This window comes from Pleurodeles waltl, unplaced genomic scaffold (assembly GCF_031143425.1).
Source record: "Pleurodeles waltl isolate 20211129_DDA unplaced genomic scaffold, aPleWal1.hap1.20221129 scaffold_320, whole genome shotgun sequence".
Classification (NCBI taxonomy): domain Eukaryota; kingdom Metazoa; phylum Chordata; class Amphibia; order Caudata; family Salamandridae; genus Pleurodeles; species Pleurodeles waltl.
This window is the reverse complement of record NW_027150026.1, coordinates 69,224-93,874: the sequence shown is the minus strand read 5'-3', so window position 1 is coordinate 93,874 and position 24,651 is coordinate 69,224. Positions and strand designations below refer to the sequence as shown.

The 24,651-nt window shown below is 49.8% G+C and overlaps 25 non-coding genes across 25 annotated transcripts; all 25 read right to left on the bottom strand.

Annotated features, from left to right (window-relative positions):
• Positions 1-7: 7 nt before the first annotated feature.
• TRNAS-AGA (transfer RNA serine (anticodon AGA)) lies at positions 8-89 on the bottom strand. Its single transcript has one exon. It is a non-coding gene; the product is annotated as a tRNA-Ser (tRNA).
• Positions 90-1,941: 1,852 nt separating this feature from the next.
• Positions 1,942-2,023, bottom strand: TRNAS-CGA (transfer RNA serine (anticodon CGA)). The gene has a single exon. It is a non-coding gene; the product is annotated as a tRNA-Ser (tRNA).
• Positions 2,024-2,593: 570 nt separating this feature from the next.
• On the bottom strand, positions 2,594-2,675 carry TRNAS-UGA (transfer RNA serine (anticodon UGA)). The gene has a single exon. It is a non-coding gene; the product is annotated as a tRNA-Ser (tRNA).
• A 222-nt stretch (positions 2,676-2,897) lies between these two features.
• Positions 2,898-2,979, bottom strand: TRNAS-AGA (transfer RNA serine (anticodon AGA)). Its single transcript has one exon. It is a non-coding gene; the product is annotated as a tRNA-Ser (tRNA).
• A 1,852-nt stretch (positions 2,980-4,831) lies between these two features.
• Positions 4,832-4,913, bottom strand: TRNAS-CGA (transfer RNA serine (anticodon CGA)). Its single transcript has one exon. It is a non-coding gene; the product is annotated as a tRNA-Ser (tRNA).
• Positions 4,914-5,483: 570 nt separating this feature from the next.
• Positions 5,484-5,565, bottom strand: TRNAS-UGA (transfer RNA serine (anticodon UGA)). Its single transcript has one exon. It is a non-coding gene; the product is annotated as a tRNA-Ser (tRNA).
• Positions 5,566-5,787: 222 nt separating this feature from the next.
• On the bottom strand, positions 5,788-5,869 carry TRNAS-AGA (transfer RNA serine (anticodon AGA)). Its single transcript has one exon. It is a non-coding gene; the product is annotated as a tRNA-Ser (tRNA).
• Positions 5,870-7,721: 1,852 nt separating this feature from the next.
• Positions 7,722-7,803, bottom strand: TRNAS-CGA (transfer RNA serine (anticodon CGA)). The gene has a single exon. It is a non-coding gene; the product is annotated as a tRNA-Ser (tRNA).
• A 570-nt stretch (positions 7,804-8,373) lies between these two features.
• On the bottom strand, positions 8,374-8,455 carry TRNAS-UGA (transfer RNA serine (anticodon UGA)). The gene has a single exon. It is a non-coding gene; the product is annotated as a tRNA-Ser (tRNA).
• A 222-nt stretch (positions 8,456-8,677) lies between these two features.
• Positions 8,678-8,759, bottom strand: TRNAS-AGA (transfer RNA serine (anticodon AGA)). The gene has a single exon. It is a non-coding gene; the product is annotated as a tRNA-Ser (tRNA).
• Positions 8,760-10,611: 1,852 nt separating this feature from the next.
• On the bottom strand, positions 10,612-10,693 carry TRNAS-CGA (transfer RNA serine (anticodon CGA)). The gene has a single exon. It is a non-coding gene; the product is annotated as a tRNA-Ser (tRNA).
• Positions 10,694-11,263: 570 nt separating this feature from the next.
• On the bottom strand, positions 11,264-11,345 carry TRNAS-UGA (transfer RNA serine (anticodon UGA)). Its single transcript has one exon. It is a non-coding gene; the product is annotated as a tRNA-Ser (tRNA).
• Positions 11,346-11,567: 222 nt separating this feature from the next.
• TRNAS-AGA (transfer RNA serine (anticodon AGA)) lies at positions 11,568-11,649 on the bottom strand. The gene has a single exon. It is a non-coding gene; the product is annotated as a tRNA-Ser (tRNA).
• A 1,861-nt stretch (positions 11,650-13,510) lies between these two features.
• TRNAS-CGA (transfer RNA serine (anticodon CGA)) lies at positions 13,511-13,592 on the bottom strand. The gene has a single exon. It is a non-coding gene; the product is annotated as a tRNA-Ser (tRNA).
• Positions 13,593-14,162: 570 nt separating this feature from the next.
• Positions 14,163-14,244, bottom strand: TRNAS-UGA (transfer RNA serine (anticodon UGA)). Its single transcript has one exon. It is a non-coding gene; the product is annotated as a tRNA-Ser (tRNA).
• A 222-nt stretch (positions 14,245-14,466) lies between these two features.
• TRNAS-AGA (transfer RNA serine (anticodon AGA)) lies at positions 14,467-14,548 on the bottom strand. The gene has a single exon. It is a non-coding gene; the product is annotated as a tRNA-Ser (tRNA).
• Positions 14,549-16,410: 1,862 nt separating this feature from the next.
• On the bottom strand, positions 16,411-16,492 carry TRNAS-UGA (transfer RNA serine (anticodon UGA)). The gene has a single exon. It is a non-coding gene; the product is annotated as a tRNA-Ser (tRNA).
• Positions 16,493-17,062: 570 nt separating this feature from the next.
• On the bottom strand, positions 17,063-17,144 carry TRNAS-UGA (transfer RNA serine (anticodon UGA)). Its single transcript has one exon. It is a non-coding gene; the product is annotated as a tRNA-Ser (tRNA).
• Positions 17,145-17,366: 222 nt separating this feature from the next.
• Positions 17,367-17,448, bottom strand: TRNAS-AGA (transfer RNA serine (anticodon AGA)). The gene has a single exon. It is a non-coding gene; the product is annotated as a tRNA-Ser (tRNA).
• Positions 17,449-19,300: 1,852 nt separating this feature from the next.
• TRNAS-CGA (transfer RNA serine (anticodon CGA)) lies at positions 19,301-19,382 on the bottom strand. The gene has a single exon. It is a non-coding gene; the product is annotated as a tRNA-Ser (tRNA).
• A 570-nt stretch (positions 19,383-19,952) lies between these two features.
• On the bottom strand, positions 19,953-20,034 carry TRNAS-UGA (transfer RNA serine (anticodon UGA)). The gene has a single exon. It is a non-coding gene; the product is annotated as a tRNA-Ser (tRNA).
• Positions 20,035-20,256: 222 nt separating this feature from the next.
• TRNAS-AGA (transfer RNA serine (anticodon AGA)) lies at positions 20,257-20,338 on the bottom strand. Its single transcript has one exon. It is a non-coding gene; the product is annotated as a tRNA-Ser (tRNA).
• Positions 20,339-22,200: 1,862 nt separating this feature from the next.
• On the bottom strand, positions 22,201-22,282 carry TRNAS-UGA (transfer RNA serine (anticodon UGA)). Its single transcript has one exon. It is a non-coding gene; the product is annotated as a tRNA-Ser (tRNA).
• Positions 22,283-22,852: 570 nt separating this feature from the next.
• Positions 22,853-22,934, bottom strand: TRNAS-UGA (transfer RNA serine (anticodon UGA)). The gene has a single exon. It is a non-coding gene; the product is annotated as a tRNA-Ser (tRNA).
• Positions 22,935-23,156: 222 nt separating this feature from the next.
• Positions 23,157-23,238, bottom strand: TRNAS-AGA (transfer RNA serine (anticodon AGA)). Its single transcript has one exon. It is a non-coding gene; the product is annotated as a tRNA-Ser (tRNA).
• Positions 23,239-24,651: the final 1,413 nt, after the last annotated feature.

Genomic DNA, 24,651 nt, shown 5'->3' with positions numbered 1-24,651 from the left:
GGGACAGCGTAGTTGGCAGGATTCGAACCTGCGCGGGGATACCCCAATGGATTTCTAGTCCATCGCCTTAACCACTCGGCCACAACTACCCACACAAGTGAATCTCAACAGGGCACTTTACCTCCATCCGTAGTCTTTTTTCTTTCCGTTCACTGGACCATTTTCCCTGCTCTCCTATACATCATTCCTATTCCACAGAAGACTTTCTAAAGCGTCTCAAGCTAAAAGCAGGCATGCATGTGAAATTAGCACTCCTTGTATGTTCATGTTTTGAGACGGGGGAAAAAAATCAGGCCGGAAGAGGTGGTAGCTTTAACGTCAGGGAGATGGCAGCCACGATAGGCACCATGGCAAAACTTCTGTCTTGGAGGCCATGAATGGACTCCACAGAGAGACGGGTTGGTCTTTACAGGTATGAAAAGAAGTGCCTCGTCCAATCTAGGGCCTGTGGCTAGGCGTTTCCTGAGCTGAATTCTCCTTGGAGGAGAGTGGGCGTGTTCAGTTTCTCTGCAGACTAGTGCCTGACAGGTGAGGGAGGGGGAGCAGGATGCATTTGGCCTGGGTTCATATCTTTCTTCTGTGGCTTTAATGGTCTTTGCTTCATATTCTGTTTTACTGACTGCTTTGCATAGAGGCTGCTCCCTTGTTCTCCCACGCAGGAGGCCCTGAAGAGGAATCCCAAAAATGTCATCTGACGTAGTCGGCAGGATTTGAACATACTCGTGGAGACGCCAAATGATATCTAGTCCATCGCCTTAACCACTTGGTAACGACTACTTGGCTCTGCAAGCGGTGCCCCTTTCAACATAGCCCTTCATGTCTTCACAGGCAACCTCACTGGCTCCAGTCATTCCGCTCTGCTCCTTCCTCTTCCTCAGCAATCCTTTGCACTGGCAAGGTGCTTCTCAAAAAACAAATATAGGCACTCCTGCCAATCCACAAGTATTCCGAAGGCTTTGCTGAGGCCCTCTGCAGCCCTTCTTCTTTACAGCACATCAACTGCTGACCTTTGTTTGCCCTAAGGCTTCTGCTTCCATATTGGAGTCATCCCAGGCTTTGGTGATCCCAGCCGTCAGCCCAGCACCTCAGTTGAGCCTTTGAAAGGCTGTCAGGCCCTGCTCCTCTTTCTGTCTTGATATTCTAGCCACATTACTTAATAGGTGAGTGGAGGCGGGCCCAAGAGAGGGTAGTCTCTATGCAAATGAAGTGCTTGGGCATACCTGGGAGTGTCCTTCTGCAAGCCATTCAGCCTCCTGGCTGGTGGCAGGTTTGTTGAGGAGAGCAAGGCCGTGTTGGGCCAGTCCCAAAGCAAAGGCGAGCTCCTTCAGCAGGAGTCCATTTATGCGAGGGACCCTAAGTTACTCAGGCATATATAATAATCACCTTTAGCCCTTATAGAGAGGTTTTGGCCGATCGGGGCCAAAGGGGCGGTGGGGTCAGAAGGCTCAGGGTAAGGGCCTCAGTAGCCTCACCTCTCTTGTTGCCCTAGGTTGCACTGTGGTCTGGGACCTGGCCAAACGCCAATCCTTTTTAACCACACCTGCAGCTCTGCCTAGGCCGAGAAGCAACAGCAGAGAGCTTCCTTCCTGCCCCTTCCTGTGCTTCCCACCAACCTCCTAAATTGACCCCTGTAGAGGAGCTAGCTGCCTTGTCCTTCCCAACAACAATTTATCCAGGCACTCACCCCAGACAGCAGGCTCGAAAAGCACAGGCAAGGCTTCTCTGCAGCTCCCCAAAATAGACAGATACAGTGTCTGAGAAGCTGTAGGCCTGGGCAGCGTACTCCTTGAGAGTTTTCATGCTGGCATTGCACAGTGCATTGTTTCACATTCTTGTCTTTGTTTTACCTGTGCTCTCAACGTTGTTGAATAATACATGCTTATTCCTGGGAAAGGAGGCATCCAAGGAAAAACCTAACACATCATTGTGAAAGAGCACCGACGTAGTCGGCAGGATTTGAACCTGCGCGGGGACACCCCAATGGATTTCGAGTCCATCGCCTTAACCACTCGGCCACGACTACTCACGAGGGGTGGCTGCCACTTAAGCTGAGGTTCTCACTCTCACAGCAGTCTTTTTCTTTCCCTCAGTTCACTCTGCTCCACTGCCTTCCCATCTTTGCCTATCCGTTCTACTGCAAAAAATACACTCGGTCCATACCTGCATACTGACGTGACTCAAAGGCACTATTATAAAGTTCATGTTCCTGGCCAGAGAAAAGCAAAAAGGAGGTTGTAAAAGAATGCAGTTATGACACTTTAGGAAAATAATGACACTGTCAGACGCCCCAATAAGGCTACTTCCTTCATGCATCTGATACCTCAGATGGAACTTACTGGCGAGATGATAACTGAAGTTCTTTCCCAATCTCCTTGGCTATTACTCGACATGTGTCTTCTCGACAGCTGGGGTGCACAAGTGGCAGGAGTGCCAGACAGGTAGTCTCATGCCTTCTCCGGCCACTCTTTTGATCCCATTCCCTGCCCAGTGTTTCGCCTTCCTTAGCTCTATTGAGAGTGATAGCTATATTCGGCCTGCTTGTGCAGATGCCATTTAATATGAAGTATAAAATATCACCAAAGGTGAAGTAGCACGTAGTCGGCAGGATTTGAACCTACGCGGGGAGACCCCAATGGATTTCAAGTCCATCGCCTTAACCACTCGGCCACGACTACTTGCTTAAAGCTATGGTCCATTTTCAACGTAGCTCGTTTCTATTTCTGCTGGCGGTCTAGCCTCTGGACAGAAGCAGTCCTTTTCTAGAGAGGAAGGCCACAATGGCAAAAGTTTGAGCCCTCCCAGGCCGCTGACCCTATTAGTCCTGCTTTTGGAGCCCGCATTTATGCCAGAAGGTATTTCAAAGAATTATGGGAAAATACTGTTCACAAAAGGGACAGCGTAGTTGGCAGGATTCGAACCTGCGCGGGGATACCCCAATGGATTTCTAGTCCATCGCCTTAACCACTCGGCCACAACTACCCACACAAGTGAATCTCAACAGGGCACTTTACCTCCATCCGTAGTCTTTTTTCTTTCCGTTCACTGGACCATTTTCCCTGCTCTCCTATACATCATTCCTATTCCACAGAAGACTTTCTAAAGCGTCTCAAGCTAAAAGCAGGCATGCATGTGAAATTAGCACTCCTTGTATGTTCATGTTTTGAGACGGGGGAAAAAAATCAGGCCGGAAGAGGTGGTAGCTTTAACGTCAGGGAGATGGCAGCCACGATAGGCACCATGGCAAAACTTCTGTCTTGGAGGCCATGAATGGACTCCACAGAGAGACGGGTTGGTCTTTACAGGTATGAAAAGAAGTGCCTCGTCCAATCTAGGGCCTGTGGCTAGGCGTTTCCTGAGCTGAATTCTCCTTGGAGGAGAGTGGGCGTGTTCAGTTTCTCTGCAGACTAGTGCCTGACAGGTGAGGGAGGGGGAGCAGGATGCATTTGGCCTGGGTTCATATCTTTCTTCTGTGGCTTTAATGGTCTTTGCTTCATATTCTGTTTTACTGACTGCTTTGCATAGAGGCTGCTCCCTTGTTCTCCCACGCAGGAGGCCCTGAAGAGGAATCCCAAAAATGTCATCTGACGTAGTCGGCAGGATTTGAACATACTCGTGGAGACGCCAAATGATATCTAGTCCATCGCCTTAACCACTTGGTAACGACTACTTGGCTCTGCAAGCGGTGCCCCTTTCAACATAGCCCTTCATGTCTTCACAGGCAACCTCACTGGCTCCAGTCATTCCGCTCTGCTCCTTCCTCTTCCTCAGCAATCCTTTGCACTGGCAAGGTGCTTCTCAAAAAACAAATATAGGCACTCCTGCCAATCCACAAGTATTCCGAAGGCTTTGCTGAGGCCCTCTGCAGCCCTTCTTCTTTACAGCACATCAACTGCTGACCTTTGTTTGCCCTAAGGCTTCTGCTTCCATATTGGAGTCATCCCAGGCTTTGGTGATCCCAGCCGTCAGCCCAGCACCTCAGTTGAGCCTTTGAAAGGCTGTCAGGCCCTGCTCCTCTTTCTGTCTTGATATTCTAGCCACATTACTTAATAGGTGAGTGGAGGCGGGCCCAAGAGAGGGTAGTCTCTATGCAAATGAAGTGCTTGGGCATACCTGGGAGTGTCCTTCTGCAAGCCATTCAGCCTCCTGGCTGGTGGCAGGTTTGTTGAGGAGAGCAAGGCCGTGTTGGGCCAGTCCCAAAGCAAAGGCGAGCTCCTTCAGCAGGAGTCCATTTATGCGAGGGACCCTAAGTTACTCAGGCATATATAATAATCACCTTTAGCCCTTATAGAGAGGTTTTGGCCGATCGGGGCCAAAGGGGCGGTGGGGTCAGAAGGCTCAGGGTAAGGGCCTCAGTAGCCTCACCTCTCTTGTTGCCCTAGGTTGCACTGTGGTCTGGGACCTGGCCAAACGCCAATCCTTTTTAACCACACCTGCAGCTCTGCCTAGGCCGAGAAGCAACAGCAGAGAGCTTCCTTCCTGCCCCTTCCTGTGCTTCCCACCAACCTCCTAAATTGACCCCTGTAGAGGAGCTAGCTGCCTTGTCCTTCCCAACAACAATTTATCCAGGCACTCACCCCAGACAGCAGGCTCGAAAAGCACAGGCAAGGCTTCTCTGCAGCTCCCCAAAATAGACAGATACAGTGTCTGAGAAGCTGTAGGCCTGGGCAGCGTACTCCTTGAGAGTTTTCATGCTGGCATTGCACAGTGCATTGTTTCACATTCTTGTCTTTGTTTTACCTGTGCTCTCAACGTTGTTGAATAATACATGCTTATTCCTGGGAAAGGAGGCATCCAAGGAAAAACCTAACACATCATTGTGAAAGAGCACCGACGTAGTCGGCAGGATTTGAACCTGCGCGGGGACACCCCAATGGATTTCGAGTCCATCGCCTTAACCACTCGGCCACGACTACTCACGAGGGGTGGCTGCCACTTAAGCTGAGGTTCTCACTCTCACAGCAGTCTTTTTCTTTCCCTCAGTTCACTCTGCTCCACTGCCTTCCCATCTTTGCCTATCCGTTCTACTGCAAAAAATACACTCGGTCCATACCTGCATACTGACGTGACTCAAAGGCACTATTATAAAGTTCATGTTCCTGGCCAGAGAAAAGCAAAAAGGAGGTTGTAAAAGAATGCAGTTATGACACTTTAGGAAAATAATGACACTGTCAGACGCCCCAATAAGGCTACTTCCTTCATGCATCTGATACCTCAGATGGAACTTACTGGCGAGATGATAACTGAAGTTCTTTCCCAATCTCCTTGGCTATTACTCGACATGTGTCTTCTCGACAGCTGGGGTGCACAAGTGGCAGGAGTGCCAGACAGGTAGTCTCATGCCTTCTCCGGCCACTCTTTTGATCCCATTCCCTGCCCAGTGTTTCGCCTTCCTTAGCTCTATTGAGAGTGATAGCTATATTCGGCCTGCTTGTGCAGATGCCATTTAATATGAAGTATAAAATATCACCAAAGGTGAAGTAGCACGTAGTCGGCAGGATTTGAACCTACGCGGGGAGACCCCAATAGATTTCAAGTCCATCGCCTTAACCACTCGGCCACGACTACTTGCTTAAAGCTATGGTCCATTTTCAACGTAGCTCGTTTCTATTTCTGCTGGCGGTCTAGCCTCTGGACAGAAGCAGTCCTTTTCTAGAGAGGAAGGCCACAATGGCAAAAGTTTGAGCCCTCCCAGGCCGCTGACCCTATTAGTCCTGCTTTTGGAGCCCGCATTTATGCCAGTAGGTATTTCAAAGAATTATGGGAAAATACTGTTCACAAAAAGGACAGCGTAGTTGGCAGGATTCGAACCTGCGCGGGGATACCCCAATGGATTTCTAGTCCATCGCCTTAACCACTCGGCCACAACTACCCACACAAGTGAATCTCAACAGGGCACTTTACCTCCATCCGTAGTCTTTTTTCTTTCCGTTCACTGGACCATTTTCCCTGCTCTCCTATACATCATTCCTATTCCACAGAAGACTTTCTAAAGCGTCTCAAGCTAAAAGCAGGCATGCATGTGAAATTAGCACTCCTTGTATGTTCATGTTTTGAGACGGGGGAAAAAAATCAGGCCGGAAGAGGTGGTAGCTTTAACGTCAGGGAGATGGCAGCCACGATAGGCACCATGGCAAAACTTCTGTCTTGGAGGCCATGAATGGACTCCACAGAGAGACGGGTTGGTCTTTACAGGTATGAAAAGAAGTGCCTCGTCCAATCTAGGGCCTGTGGCTAGGCGTTTCCTGAGCTGAATTCTCCTTGGAGGAGAGTGGGCGTGTTCAGTTTCTCTGCAGACTAGTGCCTGACAGGTGAGGGAGGGGGAGCAGGATGCATTTGGCCTGGGTTCATATCTTTCTTCTGTGGCTTTAATGGTCTTTGCTTCATATTCTGTTTTACTGACTGCTTTGCATAGAGGCTGCTCCCTTGTTCTCCCACGCAGGAGGCCCTGAAGAGGAATCCCAAAAATGTCATCTGACGTAGTGGGCAGGATTTGAACATACTCGTGGAGACGCCAAATGATATCTAGTCCATCGCCTTAACCACTTGGTAACGACTACTTGGCTCTGCAAGCGGTGCCCCTTTCAACATAGCCCTTCATGTCTTCACAGGCAACCTCACTGGCTCCAGTCATTCCGCTCTGCTCCTTCCTCTTCCTCAGCAATCCTTTGCACTGGCAAGGTGCTTCTCAAAAAACAAATATAGGCACTCCTGCCAATCCACAAGTATTCCGAAGGCTTTGCTGAGGTCCTCTGCAGCCCTTCTTCTTTACAGCACATCAACTGCTGACCTTTGTTTGCCCTAAGGCTTCTGCTTCCATATTGGAGTCATCCCAGGCTTTGGTGATCCCAGCCGTCAGCCCAGCACCTCAGTTGAGCCTTTGAAAGGCTGTCAGGCCCTGCTCCTCTTTCTGTCTTGATATTCTAGCCACATTACTTAATAGGTGAGTGGAGGCGGGCCCAAGAGAGGGTAGTCTCTATGCAAATGAAGTGCTTGGGCATACCTGGGAGTGTCCTTCTGCAAGCCATTCAGCCTCCTGGCTGGTGGCAGGTTTGTTGAGGAGAGCAAGGCCGTGTTGGGCCAGTCCCAAAGCAAAGGCGAGCTCCTTCAGCAGGAGTCCATTTATGCGAGGGACCCTAAGTTACTCAGGCATATATAATAATCACCTTTAGCCCTTATAGAGAGGTTTTGGCCGATCGGGGCCAAAGGGGCGGTGGGGTCAGAAGGCTCAGGGTAAGGGCCTCAGTAGCCTCACCTCTCTTGTTGCCCTAGGTTGCACTGTGGTCTGGGACCTGGCCAAACGCCAATCCTTTTTAACCACACCTGCAGCTCTGCCTAGGCCGAGAAGCAACAGCAGAGAGCTTCCTTCCTGCCCCTTCCTGTGCTTCCCACCAACCTCCTAAATTGACCCCTGTAGAGGAGCTAGCTGCCTTGTCCTTCCCAACAACAATTTATCCAGGCACTCACCCCAGACAGCAGGCTCGAAAAGCACAGGCAAGGCTTCTCTGCAGCTCCCCAAAATAGACAGATACAGTGTCTGAGAAGCTGTAGGCCTGGGCAGCGTACTCCTTGAGAGTTTTCATGCTGGCATTGCACAGTGCATTGTTTCACATTCTTGTCTTTGTTTTACCTGTGCTCTCAACGTTGTTGAATAATACATGCTTATTCCTGGGAAAGGAGGCATCCAAGGAAAAACCTAACACATCATTGTGAAAGAGCACCGACGTAGTCGGCAGGATTTGAACCTGCGCGGGGACACCCCAATGGATTTCGAGTCCATCGCCTTAACCACTCGGCCACGACTACTCACGAGGGGTGGCTGCCACTTAAGCTGAGGTTCTCACTCTCACAGCAGTCTTTTTCTTTCCCTCAGTTCACTCTGCTCCACTGCCTTCCCATCTTTGCCTATCCGTTCTACTGCAAAAAATACACTCGGTCCATACCTGCATACTGACGTGACTCAAAGGCACTATTATAAAGTTCATGTTCCTGGCCAGAGAAAAGCAAAAAGGAGGTTGTAAAAGAATGCAGTTATGACACTTTAGGAAAATAATGACACTGTCAGACGCCCCAATAAGGCTACTTCCTTCATGCATCTGATACCTCAGATGGAACTTACTGGCGAGATGATAACTGAAGTTCTTTCCCAATCTCCTTGGCTATTACTCGACATGTGTCTTCTCGACAGCTGGGGTGCACAAGTGGCAGGAGTGCCAGACAGGTAGTCTCATGCCTTCTCCGGCCACTCTTTTGATCCCATTCCCTGCCCAGTGTTTCGCCTTCCTTAGCTCTATTGAGAGTGATAGCTATATTCGGCCTGCTTGTGCAGATGCCATTTAATATGAAGTATAAAATATCACCAAAGGTGAAGTAGCACGTAGTCGGCAGGATTTGAACCTACGCGGGGAGACCCCAATGGATTTCAAGTCCATCGCCTTAACCACTCGGCCACGACTACTTGCTTAAAGCTATGGTCCATTTTCAACGTAGCTCGTTTCTATTTCTGCTGGCGGTCTAGCCTCTGGACAGAAGCAGTCCTTTTCTAGAGAGGAAGGCCACAATGGCAAAAGTTTGAGCCCTCCCAGGCCGCTGACCCTATTAGTCCTGCTTTTGGAGCCCGCATTTATGCCAGAAGGTATTTCAAAGAATTATGGGAAAATACTGTTCACAAAAGGGACAGCGTAGTTGGCAGGATTCAAACCTGCGCGGGGATACCCCAATGGATTTCTAGTCCATCGCCTTAACCACTCGGCCACAACTACCCACACAAGTGAATCTCAACAGGGCACTTTACCTCCATCCGTAGTCTTTTTTCTTTCCGTTCACTGGACCATTTTCCCTGCTCTCCTATACATCATTCCTATTCCACAGAAGACTTTCTAAAGCGTCTCAAGCTAAAAGCAGGCATGCATGTGAAATTAGCACTCCTTGTATGTTCATGTTTTGAGACGGGGGAAAAAAATCAGGCCGGAAGAGGTGGTAGCTTTAACGTCAGGGAGATGGCAGCCACGATAGGCACCATGGCAAAACTTCTGTCTTGGAGGCCATGAATGGACTCCACAGAGAGACGGGTTGGTCTTTACAGGTATGAAAAGAAGTGCCTCGTCCAATCTAGGGCCTGTGGCTAGGCGTTTCCTGAGCTGAATTCTCCTTGGAGGAGAGTGGGCGTGTTCAGTTTCTCTGCAGACTAGTGCCTGACAGGTGAGGGAGGGGGAGCAGGATGCATTTGGCCTGGGTTCATATCTTTCTTCTGTGGCTTTAATGGTCTTTGCTTCATATTCTGTTTTACTGACTGCTTTGCATAGAGGCTGCTCCCTTGTTCTCCCACGCAGGAGGCCCTGAAGAGGAATCCCAAAAATGTCATCTGACGTAGTGGGCAGGATTTGAACATACTCGTGGAGACGCCAAATGATATCTAGTCCATCGCCTTAACCACTTGGTAACGACTACTTGGCTCTGCAAGCGGTGCCCCTTTCAACATAGCCCTTCATGTCTTCACAGGCAACCTCACTGGCTCCAGTCATTCCGCTCTGCTCCTTCCTCTTCCTCAGCAATCCTTTGCACTGGCAAGGTGCTTCTCAAAAAACAAATATAGGCACTCCTGCCAATCCACAAGTATTCCGAAGGCTTTGCTGAGGCCCTCTGCAGCCCTTCTTCTTTACAGCACATCAACTGCTGACCTTTGTTTGCCCTAAGGCTTCTGCTTCCATATTGGAGTCATCCCAGGCTTTGGTGATCCCAGCCGTCAGCCCAGCACCTCAGTTGAGCCTTTGAAAGGCTGTCAGGCCCTGCTCCTCTTTCTGTCTTGATATTCTAGCCACATTACTTAATAGGTGAGTGGAGGCGGGCCCAAGAGAGGGTAGTCTCTATGCAAATGAAGTGCTTGGGCATACCTGGGAGTGTCCTTCTGCAAGCCATTCAGCCTCCTGGCTGGTGGCAGGTTTGTTGAGGAGAGCAAGGCCGTGTTGGGCCAGTCCCAAAGCAAAGGCGAGCTCCTTCAGCAGGAGTCCATTTATGCGAGGGACCCTAAGTTACTCAGGCATATATAATAATCACCTTTAGCCCTTATAGAGAGGTTTTGGCCGATCGGGGCCAAAGGGGCGGTGGGGTCAGAAGGCTCAGGGTAAGGGCCTCAGTAGCCTCACCTCTCTTGTTGCCCTAGGTTGCACTGTGGTCTGGGACCTGGCCAAACGCCAATCCTTTTTAACCACACCTGCAGCTCTGCCTAGGCCGAGAAGCAACAGCAGAGAGCTTCCTTCCTGCCCCTTCCTGTGCTTCCCACCAACCTCCTAAATTGACCCCTGTAGAGGAGCTAGCTGCCTTGTCCTTCCCAACAACAATTTATCCAGGCACTCACCCCAGACAGCAGGCTCGAAAAGCACAGGCAAGGCTTCTCTGCAGCTCCCCAAAATAGACAGATACAGTGTCTGAGAAGCTGTAGGCCTGGGCAGCGTACTCCTTGAGAGTTTTCATGCTGGCATTGCACAGTGCATTGTTTCACATTCTTGTCTTTGTTTTACCTGTGCTCTCAACGTTGTTGAATAATACATGCTTATTCCTGGGAAAGGAGGCATCCAAGGAAAAACCTAACACATCATTGTGAAAGAGCACCGACGTAGTCGGCAGGATTTGAACCTGCGCGGGGACACCCCAATGGATTTCGAGTCCATCGCCTTAACCACTCGGCCACGACTACTCACGAGGGGTGGCTGCCACTTAAGCTGAGGTTCTCACTCTCACAGCAGTCTTTTTCTTTCCCTCAGTTCACTCTGCTCCACTGCCTTCCCATCTTTGCCTATCCGTTCTACTGCAAAAAATACACTCGGTCCATACCTGCATACTGACGTGACTCAAAGGCACTATTATAAAGTTCATGTTCCTGGCCAGAGAAAAGCAAAAAGGAGGTTGTAAAAGAATGCAGTTATGACACTTTAGGAAAATAATGACACTGTCAGACGCCCCAATAAGGCTACTTCCTTCATGCATCTGATACCTCAGATGGAACTTACTGGCGAGATGATAACTGAAGTTCTTTCCCAATCTCCTTGGCTATTACTCGACATGTGTCTTCTCGACAGCTGGGGTGCACAAGTGGCAGGAGTGCCAGACAGGTAGTCTCATGCCTTCTCCGGCCACTCTTTTGATCCCATTCCCTGCCCAGTGTTTCGCCTTCCTTAGCTCTATTGAGAGTGATAGCTATATTCGGCCTGCTTGTGCAGATGCCATTTAATATGAAGTATAAAATATCACCAAAGGTGAAGTAGCACGTAGTCGGCAGGATTTGAACCTACGCGGGGAGACCCCAATGGATTTCAAGTCCATCGCCTTAACCACTCGGCCACGACTACTTGCTTAAAGCTATGGTCCATTTTCAACGTAGCTCGTTTCTATTTCTGCTGGCGGTCTAGCCTCTGGACAGAAGCAGTCCTTTTCTAGAGAGGAAGGCCACAATGGCAAAAGTTTGAGCCCTCCCAGGCCGCTGACCCTATTAGTCCTGCTTTTGGAGCCCGCATTTATGCCAGAAGGTATTTCAAAGAATTATGGGAAAATACTGTTCACAAAAGGGACAGCGTAGTTGGCAGGATTCGAACCTGCGCGGGGATACCCCAATGGATTTCTAGTCCATCGCCTTAACCACTCGGCCACAACTACCCACACAAGTGAATCTCAACAGGGCACTTTACCTCCATCCGTAGTCTTTTTTTTTCCGTTCACTGGACCATTTTCCCTGCTCTCCTATACATCATTCCTATTCCACAGAAGACTTTCTAAAGCGTCTCAAGCTAAAAGCAGGCATGCATGTGAAATTAGCACTCCTTGTATGTTCATGTTTTGAGACGGGGGAAAAAAATCAGGCCGGAAGAGGTGGTAGCTTTAACGTCAGGGAGATGGCAGCCACGATAGGCACCATGGCAAAACTTCTGTCTTGGAGGCCATGAATGGACTCCACAGAGAGACGGGTTGGTCTTTACAGGTATGAAAAGAAGTGCCTCGTCCAATCTAGGGCCTGTGGCTAGGCGTTTCCTGAGCTGAATTCTCCTTGGAGGAGAGTGGGCGTGTTCAGTTTCTCTGCAGACTAGTGCCTGACAGGTGAGGGAGGGGGAGCAGGATGCATTTGGCCTGGGTTCATATCTTTCTTCTGTGGCTTTAATGGTCTTTGCTTCATATTCTGTTTTACTGACTGCTTTGCATAGAGGCTGCTCCCTTGTTCTCCCACGCAGGAGGCCCTGAAGAGGAATCCCAAAAATGTCATCTGACGTAGTCGGCAGGATTTGAACATACTCGTGGAGACGCCAAATGATATCTAGTCCATCGCCTTAACCACTTGGTAACGACTACTTGGCTCTGCAAGCGGTGCCCCTTTCAACATAGCCCTTCATGTCTTCACAGGCAACCTCACTGGCTCCAGTCATTCCGCTCTGCTCCTTCCTCTTCCTCAGCAATCCTTTGCACTGGCAAGGTGCTTCTCAAAAAACAAATATAGGCACTCCTGCCAATCCACAAGTATTCCGAAGGCTTTGCTGAGGCCCTCTGCAGCCCTTCTTCTTTACAGCACATCAACTGCTGACCTTTGTTTGCCCTAAGGCTTCTGCTTCCATATTGGAGTCATCCCAGGCTTTGGTGATCCCAGCCGTCAGCCCAGCACCTCAGTTGAGCCTTTGAAAGGCTGTCAGGCCCTGCTCCTCTTTCTGTCTTGATATTCTAGCCACATTACTTAATAGGTGAGTGGAGGCGGGCCCAAGAGAGGGTAGTCTCTATGCAAATGAAGTGCTTGGGCATACCTGGGAGTGTCCTTCTGCAAGCCATTCAGCCTCCTGGCTGGTGGCAGGTTTGTTGAGGAGAGCAAGGCCGTGTTGGGCCAGTCCCAAAGCAAAGGCGAGCTCCTTCAGCAGGAGTCCATTTATGCGAGTGACCCTAAGTTACTCAGGCATATATAATAATCACCTTTAGCCCTTATAGAGAGGTTTTGGCCGATCGTGGCCGATCGGGGCCAAAGGGGCGGTGGGGTCAGAAGGCTCAGGGTAAGGGCCTCAGTAGCCTCACCTCTCTTGTTGCCCTAGGTTGCACTGTGGTCTGGGACCTGGCCAAACGCCAATCCTTTTTAACCACACCTGCAGCTCTGCCTAGGCCGAGAAGCAACAGCAGAGAGCTTCCTTCCTGCCCCTTCCTGTGCTTCCCACCAACCTCCTAAATTGACCCCTGTAGAGGAGCTAGCTGCCTTGTCCTTCCCAACAACAATTTATCCAGGCACTCACCCCAGACAGCAGGCTCGAAAAGCACAGGCAAGGCTTCTCTGCAGCTCCCCAAAATAGACAGACACAGTGTCTGAGAAGCTGTAGGCCTGGGCAGCGTACTCCTTGAGAGTTTTCATGCTGGCATTGCACAGTGCATTGTTTCACATTCTTGTCTTTGTTTTACCTGTGCTCTCAACGTTGTTGAATAATACATGCTTATTCCTGGGAAAGGAGGCATCCAAGGAAAAACCTAACACATCATTGTGAAAGAGCACCGACGTAGTCGGCAGGATTTGAACCTGCGCGGGGACACCCCAATGGATTTCGAGTCCATCGCCTTAACCACTCGGCCACGACTACTCACGAGGGGTGGCTGCCACTTAAGCTGAGGTTCTCACTCTCACAGCAGTCTTTTTCTTTCCCTCAGTTCACTCTGCTCCACTGCCTTCCCATCTTTGCCTATCCGTTCTACTGCAAAAAATACACTCGGTCCATACCTGCATACTGACGTGACTCAAAGGCACTATTATAAAGTTCATGTTCCTGGCCAGAGAAAAGCAAAAAGGAGGTTGTAAAAGAATGCAGTTATGACACTTTAGGAAAATAATGACACTGTCAGACGCCCCAATAAGGCTACTTCCTTCATGCATCTGATACCTCAGATGGAACTTACTGGCGAGATGATAACTGAAGTTCTTTCCCAATCTCCTTGGCTATTACTCGACATGTGTCTTCTCGACAGCTGGGGTGCACAAGTGGCAGGAGTGCCAGACAGGTAGTCTCATGCCTTCTCCGGCCACTCTTTTGATCCCATTCCCTGCCCAGTGTTTCGCCTTCCTTAGCTCTATTGAGAGTGATAGCTATATTCGGCCTGCTTGTGCAGATGCCATTTAATATGAAGTATAAAATATCACCAAAGGTGAAGTAGCACGTAGTCGGCAGGATTTGAACCTACGCGGGGAGACCCCAATGGATTTCAAGTCCATCGCCTTAACCACTCGGCCACGACTACTTGGTTAAAGCTATGGCCCATTTTCAACGTAGCTCGTTTCTATTTCTGCTGGCGGTCTAGCCTCTGGACAGAAGCAGTCCTTTTCTAGAGAGGAAGGCCACAATGGCAAAAGTTTGAGCCCTCCCAGGCCGCTGACCCTATTAGTCCTGCTTTTGGAGCCCGCATTTATGCCAGAAGGTATTTCAAAGAATTATGGGAAAATACTGTTCACAAAAGGGACAGCGTAGTTGGCAGGATTCGAACCTGCGCGGGGATACCCCAATGGATTTCTAGTCCATCGCCTTAACCACTCGGCCACAACTACCCACACAAGTGAAGCTCAACAGGGCACTTTACCTCCATCCGTAGTCTTTTTTCTTTCCGTTCACTGGACCATTTTCCCTGCTCTCCTATACATCATTCCTATTCCACTGAAGACTTTCTAAAGCGTCTCAAGCTAAAAGCAGGCATGCATGTGAAATTAGCACTCCTTGTATGTTCATGTTTTGAGACGGGGGAAAAAAATCAGGCCGGAAGAGGTGGTAGTTTTAACGTCAGGGAGATGGCAGCCACGATAGGCACCATGGCAAAACTTCTGTCTTGGAGGCCATGAATGGACTCCACAGAGAGACGGGTTGGTCTTTACAGGTATGAAAAGAAGTGCCTCGTCCAATCTAGGGCCTGTGGCTAGGCGTTTCCTGAGCTGAATTCTCCTTGGAGGAGAGTGGGCGTGTTCAGTTTCTCTGCAGACTAGTGCCTGACAGGTGAGGGAGGGGGAGCAGGATGCATTTGGCCTGGGTTCATATCTTTCTTCTGTGGCTTTAATGGTCTTTGCTTCATATTCTGTTTTACTGACTGCTTTGCATAGAGGCTGCTCCCTTGTTCTCCCACGCAGGAGGCCCTGAAGAGGAATCCCAAAAATGTCATCTGACGTAGTCGGCAGGATTTGAACATACTCGTGGAGACGCCAAATGATATCTAGTCCATCGCCTTAACCACTTGGTAACGACTACTTGGCTCTGCAAGCGGTGCCCCTTTCAACATAGCCCTTCATGTCTTCACAGGCAACCTCACTGGCTCCAGTCATTCCGCTCTGCTCCTTCCTCTTCCTCAGCAATCCTTTGCACTGGCAAGGTGCTTCTCAAAAAACAAATATAGGCACTCCTGCCAATCCACAAGTATTCCGAAGGCTTTGCTGAGGCCCTCTGCAGCCCTTCTTCTTTACAGCACATCAACTGCTGACCTTTGTTTGCCCTAAGGCTTCTGCTTCCATATTGGAGTCATCCCAGGCTTTGGTGATCCCAGCCGTCAGCCCAGCACCTCAGTTGAGCCTTTGAAAGGCTGTCAGGCCCTGCTCCTCTTTCTGTCTTGATATTCTAGCCACATTACTTAATAGGTGAGTGGAGGCGGGCCCAAGAGAGGGTAGTCTCTATGCAAATGAAGTGCTTGGGCATACCTGGGAGTGTCCTTCTGCAAGCCATTCAGCCTCCTGGCTGGTGGCAGGTTTGTTGAGGAGAGCAAGGCCGTGTTGGGCCAGTCCCAAAGCAAAGGCGAGCTCCTTCAGCAGGAGTCCATTTATGCGAGGGACCCTAAGTTACTCAGGCATATATAATAATCACCTTTAGCCCTTATAGAGAGGTTTTGGCCGATCGTGGCCGATCGGGGCCAAAGGGGCGGTGGGGTCAGAAGGCTCAGGGTAAGGGCCTCAGTAGCCTCACCTCTCTTGTTGCCCTAGGTTGCACTGTGGTCTGGGACCTGGCCAAACGCCAATCCTTTTTAACCACACCTGCAGCTCTGCCTAGGCCGAGAAGCAACAGCAGAGAGCTTCCTTCCTGCCCCTTCCTGTGCTTCCCACCAACCTCCTAAATTGACCCCTGTAGAGGAGCTAGATGCCTTGTCCTTCCCAAAAACAATTTATCCAGGCACTCACCCCAGACAGCAGGCTCGAAAAGCACAGGCAAGGCTTCTCTGCAGCTCCCCAAAATAGACAGACACAGTGTCTGAGAAGCTGTAGGCCTGGGCAGCGTACTCCTTGAGAGTTTTCATGCTGGCATTGCACAGTGCATTGTTTCACATTCTTGTCTTTGTTTTACCTGTGCTCTCAACGTTGTTGAATAATACATGCTTATTCCTGGGAAAGGAGGCATCCAAGGAAAAACCTAACACATCATTGTGAAAGAGCACCGACGTAGTCGGCAGGATTTGAACCTGCGCGGGGACACCCCAATGGATTTCAAGTCCATCGCCTTAACCACTCGGCCACGACTACTCACGAGGGGTGGCTGCCACTTAAGCTGAGGTTCTCACTCTCACAGCAGTCTTTTTCTTTCCCTCAGTTCACTCTGCTCCACTGCCTTCCCATCTTTGCCTATCCGTTCTACTGCAAAAAATACACTCGGTCCATACCTGCATACTGACGTGACTCAAAGGCACTATTATAAAGTTCATGTTCCTGGCCAGAGAAAAGCAAAAAGGAGGTTGTAAAAGAATGCAGTTATGACACTTTAGGAAAATAATGACACTGTCAGACGCCCCAATAAGGCTACTTCCTTCATGCATCTGATACCTCAGATGGAACTTACTGGCGAGATGATAACTGAAGTTCTTTCCCAATCTCCTTGGCTATTACTCGACATGTGTCTTCTCGACAGCTGGGGTGCACAAGTGGCAGGAGTGCCAGACAGGTAGTCTCATGCCTTCTCCGGCCACTCTTTTGATCCCATTCCCTGCCCAGTGTTTCGCCTTCCTTAGCTCTATTGAGAGTGATAGCTATATTCGGCCTGCTTGTGCAGATGCCATTTAATATGAAGTATAAAATATCACCAAAGGTGAAGTAGCACGTAGTCGGCAGGATTTGAACCTACGCGGGGAGACCCCAATGGATTTCAAGTCCATCGCCTTAACCACTCGGCCACGACTACTTGCTTAAAGCTATGGTCCATTTTCAACGTAGCTCGTTTCTATTTCTGCTGGCGGTCTAGCCTCTGGACAGAAGCAGTCCTTTTCTAGAGAGGAAGGCCACAATGGCAAAAGTTTGAGCCCTCCCAGGCCGCTGACCCTATTAGTCCTGCTTTTGGAGCCCGCATTTATGCCAGAAGGTATTTCAAAGAATTATGGGAAAATACTGTTCACAAAAGGGACAGCGTAGTTGGCAGGATTCGAACCTGCGCGGGGATACCCCAATGGATTTCTAGTCCATCGCCTTAACCACTCGGCCACAACTACCCACACAAGTGAATCTCAACAGGGCACTTTACCTCCATCCGTAGTCTTTTTTCTTTCCGTTCACTGGACCATTTTCCCTGCTCTCCTATACATCATTCCTATTCCACAGAAGACTTTCTAAAGCGTCTCAAGCTAAAAGCAGGCATGCATGTGAAATTAGCACTCCTTGTATGTTCATGTTTTGAGACGGGGGAAAAAAATCAGGCCGGAAGAGGTGGTAGCTTTAACGTCAGGGAGATGGCAGCCACGATAGGCACCATGGCAAAACTTCTGTCTTGGAGGCCATGAATGGACTCCACAGAGAGACGGGTTGGTCTTTACAGGTATGAAAAGAAGTGCCTCGTCCAATCTAGGGCCTGTGGCTAGGCGTTTCCTGAGCTGAATTCTCCTTGGAGGAGAGTGGGCGTGTTCAGTTTCTCTGCAGACTAGTGCCTGACAGGTGAGGGAGGGGGAGCAGGATGCATTTGGCCTGGGTTCATATCTTTCTTCTGTGGCTTTAATGGTCTTTGCTTCATATTCTGTTTTACTGACTGCTTTGCATAGAGGCTGCTCCCTTGTTCTCCCACGCAGGAGGCCCTGAAGAGGAATCCCAAAAATGTCATCTGACGTAGTCGGCAGGATTTGAACATACTCGTGGAGACGCCAAATGATATCTAGTCCATCGCCTTAACCACTTGGTAACGACTACTTGGCTCTGCAAGCGGTGCCCCTTTCAACATAGCCCTTCATGTCTTCACAGGCAACCTCACTGGCTCCAGTCATTCCGCTCTGCTCCTTCCTCTTCCTCAGCAATCCTTTGCACTGGCAAGGTGCTTCTCAAAAAACAAATATAGGCACTCCTGCCAATCCACAAGTATTCCGAAGGCTTTGCTGAGGCCCTCTGCAGCCCTTCTTCTTTACAGCACATCAACTGCTGACCTTTGTTTGCCCTAAGGCTTCTGCTTCCATATTGGAGTCATCCCAGGCTTTGGTGATCCCAGCCGTCAGCCCAGCACCTCAGTTGAGCCTTTGAAAGGCTGTCAGGCCCTGCTCCTCTTTCTGTCTTGATATTCTAGCCACATTACTTAATAGGTGAGTGGAGGCGGGCCCAAGAGAGGGTAGTCTCTATGCAAATGAAGTGCTTGGGCATACCTGGGAGTGTCCTTCTGCAAGCCATTCAGCCTCCTGGCTGGTGGCAGGTTTGTTGAGGAGAGCAAGGCCGTGTTGGGCCAGTCCCAAAGCAAAGGCGAGCTCCTTCAGCAGGAGTCCATTTATGCGAGGGACCCTAAGTTACTCAGGCATATATAATAATCACCTTTAGCCCTTATAGAGAGGTTTTGGCCGATCGGGGCCAAAGGGGCGGTGGGGTCAGAAGGCTCAGGGTAAGGGCCTCAGTAGCCTCACCTCTCTTGTTGCCCTAGGTTGCACTGTGGTCTGGGACCTGGCCAAACGCCAATCCTTTTTAACCACACCTGCAGCTCTGCCTAGGCCGAGAAGCAACAGCAGAGAGCTTCCTTCCTGCCCCTTCCTGTGCTTCCCACCAACCTCCTAAATTGACCCCTGTAGAGGAGCTAGCTGCCTTGTCCTTCCCAACAACAATTTATCCAGGCACTCACCCCAGACAGCAGGCTCGAAAAGCACAGGCAAGGCTTCTCTGCAGCTCCCCAAAATAGACAGATACAGTGTCTGAGAAGCTGTAGGCCTGGGCAGCGTACTCCTTGAGAGTTTTCATGCTGGCATTGCACAGTGCATTGTTTCACATTCTTGTCTTTGTTTTTCCTGTGCTCTCAACGTTGTTGAATAATACATGCTTATTCCTGGGAAAGGAGGCATCCAAGGAAAAACCTAACACATCATTGTGAAAGAGCACCGACGTAGTCGGCAGGATTTGAACCTGCGCGGGGACACCCCAATGGATTTCGAGTCCATCGCCTTAACCACTCGGCCACGACTACTCACGAGGGGTGGCTGCCACTTAAGCTGAGGTTCTCACTCTCACAGCAGTCTTTTTCTTTCCCTCAGTTCACTCTGCTCCACTGCCTTCCCATCTTTGCCTATCCGTTCTACTGCAAAAAATACACTCGGTCCATACCTGCATACTGACGTGACTCAAAGGCACTATTATAAAGTTCATGTTCCTGGCCAGAGAAAAGCAAAAAGGAGGTTGTAAAAGAATGCAGTTATGACACTTTAGGAAAATAATGACACTGTCAGACGCCCCAATAAGGCTACTTCCTTCATGCATCTGATACCTCAGATGGAACTTACTGGCGAGATGATAACTGAAGTTCTTTCCCAATCTCCTTGGCTATTACTCGACATGTGTCTTCTCGACAGCTGGGGTGCACAAGTGGCAGGAGTGCCAGACAGGTAGTCTCATGCCTTCTCCGGCCACTCTTTTGATCCCATTCCCTGCCCAGTGTTTCGCCTTCCTTAGCTCTATTGAGAGTGATAGCTATATTCGGCCTGCTTGTGCAGATGCCATTTAATATGAAGTATAAAATATCACCAAAGGTGAAGTAGCACGTAGTCGGCAGGATTTGAACCTACGCGGGGAGACCCCAATGGATTTCAAGTCCATCGCCTTAACCACTCGGCCACGACTACTTGCTTAAAGCTATGGTCCATTTTCAACGTAGCTCGTTTCTATTTCTGCTGGCGGTCTAGCCTCTGGACAGAAGCAGTCCTTTTCTAGAGAGGAAGGCCACAATGGCAAAAGTTTGAGCCCTCCCAGGCCGCTGACCCTATTAGTCCTGCTTTTGGAGCCCGCATTTATGCCAGAAGGTATTTCAAAGAATTATGGGAAAATACTGTTCACAAAAGGGACAGCGTAGTTGGCAGGATTCGAACCTGCGCGGGGATACCCCAATGGATTTCTAGTCCATCGCCTTAACCACTCGGCCACAACTACCCACACAAGTGAATCTCAACAGGGCACTTTACCTCCATCCGTAGTCTTTTTTCTTTCCGTTCACTGGACCATTTTCCCTGCTCTCCTATACATCATTCCTATTCCACAGAAGACTTTCTAAAGCGTCTCAAGCTAAAAGCAGGCATGCATGTGAAATTAGCACTCCTTGTATGTTCATGTTTTGAGACGGGGGAAAAAAATCAGGCCGGAAGAGGTGGTAGTTTTAACGTCAGGGAGATGGCAGCCACGATAGGCACCATGGCAAAACTTCTGTCTTGGAGGCCATGAATGGACTCCACAGAGAGACGGGTTGGTCTTTACAGGTATGAAAAGAAGTGCCTCGTCCAATCTAGGGCCTGTGGCTAGGCGTTTCCTGAGCTGAATTCTCCTTGGAGGAGAGTGGGCGTGTTCAGTTTCTCTGCAGACTAGTGCCTGACAGGTGAGGGAGGGGGAGCAGGATGCATTTGGCCTGGGTTCATATCTTTCTTCTGTGGCTTTAATGGTCTTTGCTTCATATTCTGTTTTACTGACTGCTTTGCATAGAGGCTGCTCCCTTGTTCTCCCACGCAGGAGGCCCTGAAGAGGAATCCCAAAAATGTCATCTGACGTAGTCGGCAGGATTTGAACATACTCGTGGAGACGCCAAATGATATCTAGTCCATCGCCTTAACCACTTGGTAACGACTACTTGGCTCTGCAAGCGGTGCCCCTTTCAACATAGCCCTTCATGTCTTCACAGGCAACCTCACTGGCTCCAGTCATTCCGCTCTGCTCCTTCCTCTTCCTCAGCAATCCTTTGCACTGGCAAGGTGCTTCTCAAAAAACAAATATAGGCACTCCTGCCAATCCACAAGTATTCCGAAGGCTTTGCTGAGGCCCTCTGCAGCCCTTCTTCTTTACAGCACATCAACTGCTGACCTTTGTTTGCCCTAAGGCTTCTGCTTCCATATTGGAGTCATCCCAGGCTTTGGTGATCCCAGCCGTCAGCCCAGCACCTCAGTTGAGCCTTTGAAAGGCTGTCAGGCCCTGCTCCTCTTTCTGTCTTGATATTCTAGCCACATTACTTAATAGGTGAGTGGAGGCGGGCCCAAGAGAGGGTAGTCTCTATGCAAATGAAGTGCTTGGGCATACCTGGGAGTGTCCTTCTGCAAGCCATTCAGCCTCCTGGCTGGTGGCAGGTTTGTTGAGGAGAGCAAGGCCGTGTTGGGCCAGTCCCAAAGCAAAGGCGAGCTCCTTCAGCAGGAGTCCATTTATGCGAGGGACCCTAAGTTACTCAGGCATATATAATAATCACCTTTAGCCCTTATAGAGAGGTTTTGGCCGATCGTGGCCGATCGGGGCCAAAGGGGCGGTGGGGTCAGAAGGCTCAGGGTAAGGGCCTCAGTAGCCTCACCTCTCTTGTTGCCCTAGGTTGCACTGTGGTCTGGGACCTGGCCAAACGCCAATCCTTTTTAACCACACCTGCAGCTCTGCCTAGGCCGAGAAGCAACAGCAGAGAGCTTCCTTCCTGCCCCTTCCTGTGCTTCCCACCAACCTCCTAAATTGACCCCTGTAGAGGAGCTAGATGCCTTGTCCTTCCCAAAAACAATTTATCCAGGCACTCACCCCAGACAGCAGGCTCGAAAAGCACAGGCAAGGCTTCTCTGCAGCTCCCCAAAATAGACAGACACAGTGTCTGAGAAGCTGTAGGCCTGGGCAGCGTACTCCTTGAGAGTTTTCATGCTGGCATTGCACAGTGCATTGTTTCACATTCTTGTCTTTGTTTTACCTGTGCTCTCAACGTTGTTGAATAATACATGCTTATTCCTGGGAAAGGAGGCATCCAAGGAAAAACCTAACACATCATTGTGAAAGAGCACCGACGTAGTCGGCAGGATTTGAACCTGCGCGGGGACACCCCAATGGATTTCAAGTCCATCGCCTTAACCACTCGGCCACGACTACTCACGAGGGGTGGCTGCCACTTAAGCTGAGGTTCTCACTCTCACAGCAGTCTTTTTCTTTCCCTCAGTTCACTCTGCTCCACTGCCTTCCCATCTTTGCCTATCCGTTCTACTGCAAAAAATACACTCGGTCCATACCTGCATACTGACGTGACTCAAAGGCACTATTATAAAGTTCATGTTCCTGGCCAGAGAAAAGCAAAAAGGAGGTTGTAAAAGAATGCAGTTATGACACTTTAGGAAAATAATGACACTGTCAGACGCCCCAATAAGGCTACTTCCTTCATGCATCTGATACCTCAGATGGAACTTACTGGCGAGATGATAACTGAAGTTCTTTCCCAATCTCCTTGGCTATTACTCGACATGTGTCTTCTCGACAGCTGGGGTGCACAAGTGGCAGGAGTGCCAGACAGGTAGTCTCATGCCTTCTCCGGCCACTCTTTTGATCCCATTCCCTGCCCAGTGTTTCGCCTTCCTTAGCTCTATTGAGAGTGATAGCTATATTCGGCCTGCTTGTGCAGATGCCATTTAATATGAAGTATAAAATATCACCAAAGGTGAAGTAGCACGTAGTCGGCAGGATTTGAACCTACGCGGGGAGACCCCAATGGATTTCAAGTCCATCGCCTTAACCACTCGGCCACGACTACTTGCTTAAAGCTATGGTCCATTTTCAACGTAGCTCGTTTCTATTTCTGCTGGCGGTCTAGCCTCTGGACAGAAGCAGTCCTTTTCTAGAGAGGAAGGCCACAATGGCAAAAGTTTGAGCCCTCCCAGGCCGCTGACCCTATTAGTCCTGCTTTTGGAGCCCGCATTTATGCCAGAAGGTATTTCAAAGAATTATGGGAAAATACTGTTCACAAAAGGGACAGCGTAGTTGGCAGGATTCGAACCTGCGCGGGGATACCCCAATGGATTTCTAGTCCATCGCCTTAACCACTCGGCCACAACTACCCACACAAGTGAATCTCAACAGGGCACTTTACCTCCATCCGTAGTCTTTTTTCTTTCCGTTCACTGGACCATTTTCCCTGCTCTCCTATACATCATTCCTATTCCACAGAAGACTTTCTAAAGCGTCTCAAGCTAAAAGCAGGCATGCATGTGAAATTAGCACTCCTTGTATGTTCATGTTTTGAGACGGGGGAAAAAAATCAGGCCGGAAGAGGTGGTAGCTTTAACGTCAGGGAGATGGCAGCCACGATAGGCACCATGGCAAAACTTCTGTCTTGGAGGCCATGAATGGACTCCACAGAGAGACGGGTTGGTCTTTACAGGTATGAAAAGAAGTGCCTCGTCCAATCTAGGGCCTGTGGCTAGGCGTTTCCTGAGCTGAATTCTCCTTGGAGGAGAGTGGGCGTGTTCAGTTTCTCTGCAGACTAGTGCCTGACAGGTGAGGGAGGGGGAGCAGGATGCATTTGGCCTGGGTTCATATCTTTCTTCTGTGGCTTTAATGGTCTTTGCTTCATATTCTGTTTTACTGACTGCTTTGCATAGAGGCTGCTCCCTTGTTCTCCCACGCAGGAGGCCCTGAAGAGGAATCCCAAAAATGTCATCTGACGTAGTCGGCAGGATTTGAACATACTCGTGGAGACGCCAAATGATATCTAGTCCATCGCCTTAACCACTTGGTAACGACTACTTGGCTCTGCAAGCGGTGCCCCTTTCAACATAGCCCTTCATGTCTTCACAGGCAACCTCACTGGCTCCAGTCATTCCGCTCTGCTCCTTCCTCTTCCTCAGCAATCCTTTGCACTGGCAAGGTGCTTCTCAAAAAACAAATATAGGCACTCCTGCCAATCCACAAGTATTCCGAAGGCTTTGCTGAGGCCCTCTGCAGCCCTTCTTCTTTACAGCACATCAACTGCTGACCTTTGTTTGCCCTAAGGCTTCTGCTTCCATATTGGAGTCATCCCAGGCTTTGGTGATCCCAGCCGTCAGCCCAGCACCTCAGTTGAGCCTTTGAAAGGCTGTCAGGCCCTGCTCCTCTTTCTGTCTTGATATTCTAGCCACATTACTTAATAGGTGAGTGGAGGCGGGCCCAAGAGAGGGTAGTCTCTATGCAAATGAAGTGCTTGGGCATACCTGGGAGTGTCCTTCTGCAAGCCATTCAGCCTCCTGGCTGGTGGCAGGTTTGTTGAGGAGAGCAAGGCCGTGTTGGGCCAGTCCCAAAGCAAAGGCGAGCTCCTTCAGCAGGAGTCCATTTATGCGAGGGACCCTAAGTTACTCAGGCATATATAATAATCACCTTTAGCCCTTATAGAGAGGTTTTGGCCGATCGGGGCCAAAGGGGCGGTGGGGTCAGAAGGCTCAGGGTAAGGGCCTCAGTAGCCTCACCTCTCTTGTTGCCCTAGGTTGCACTGTGGT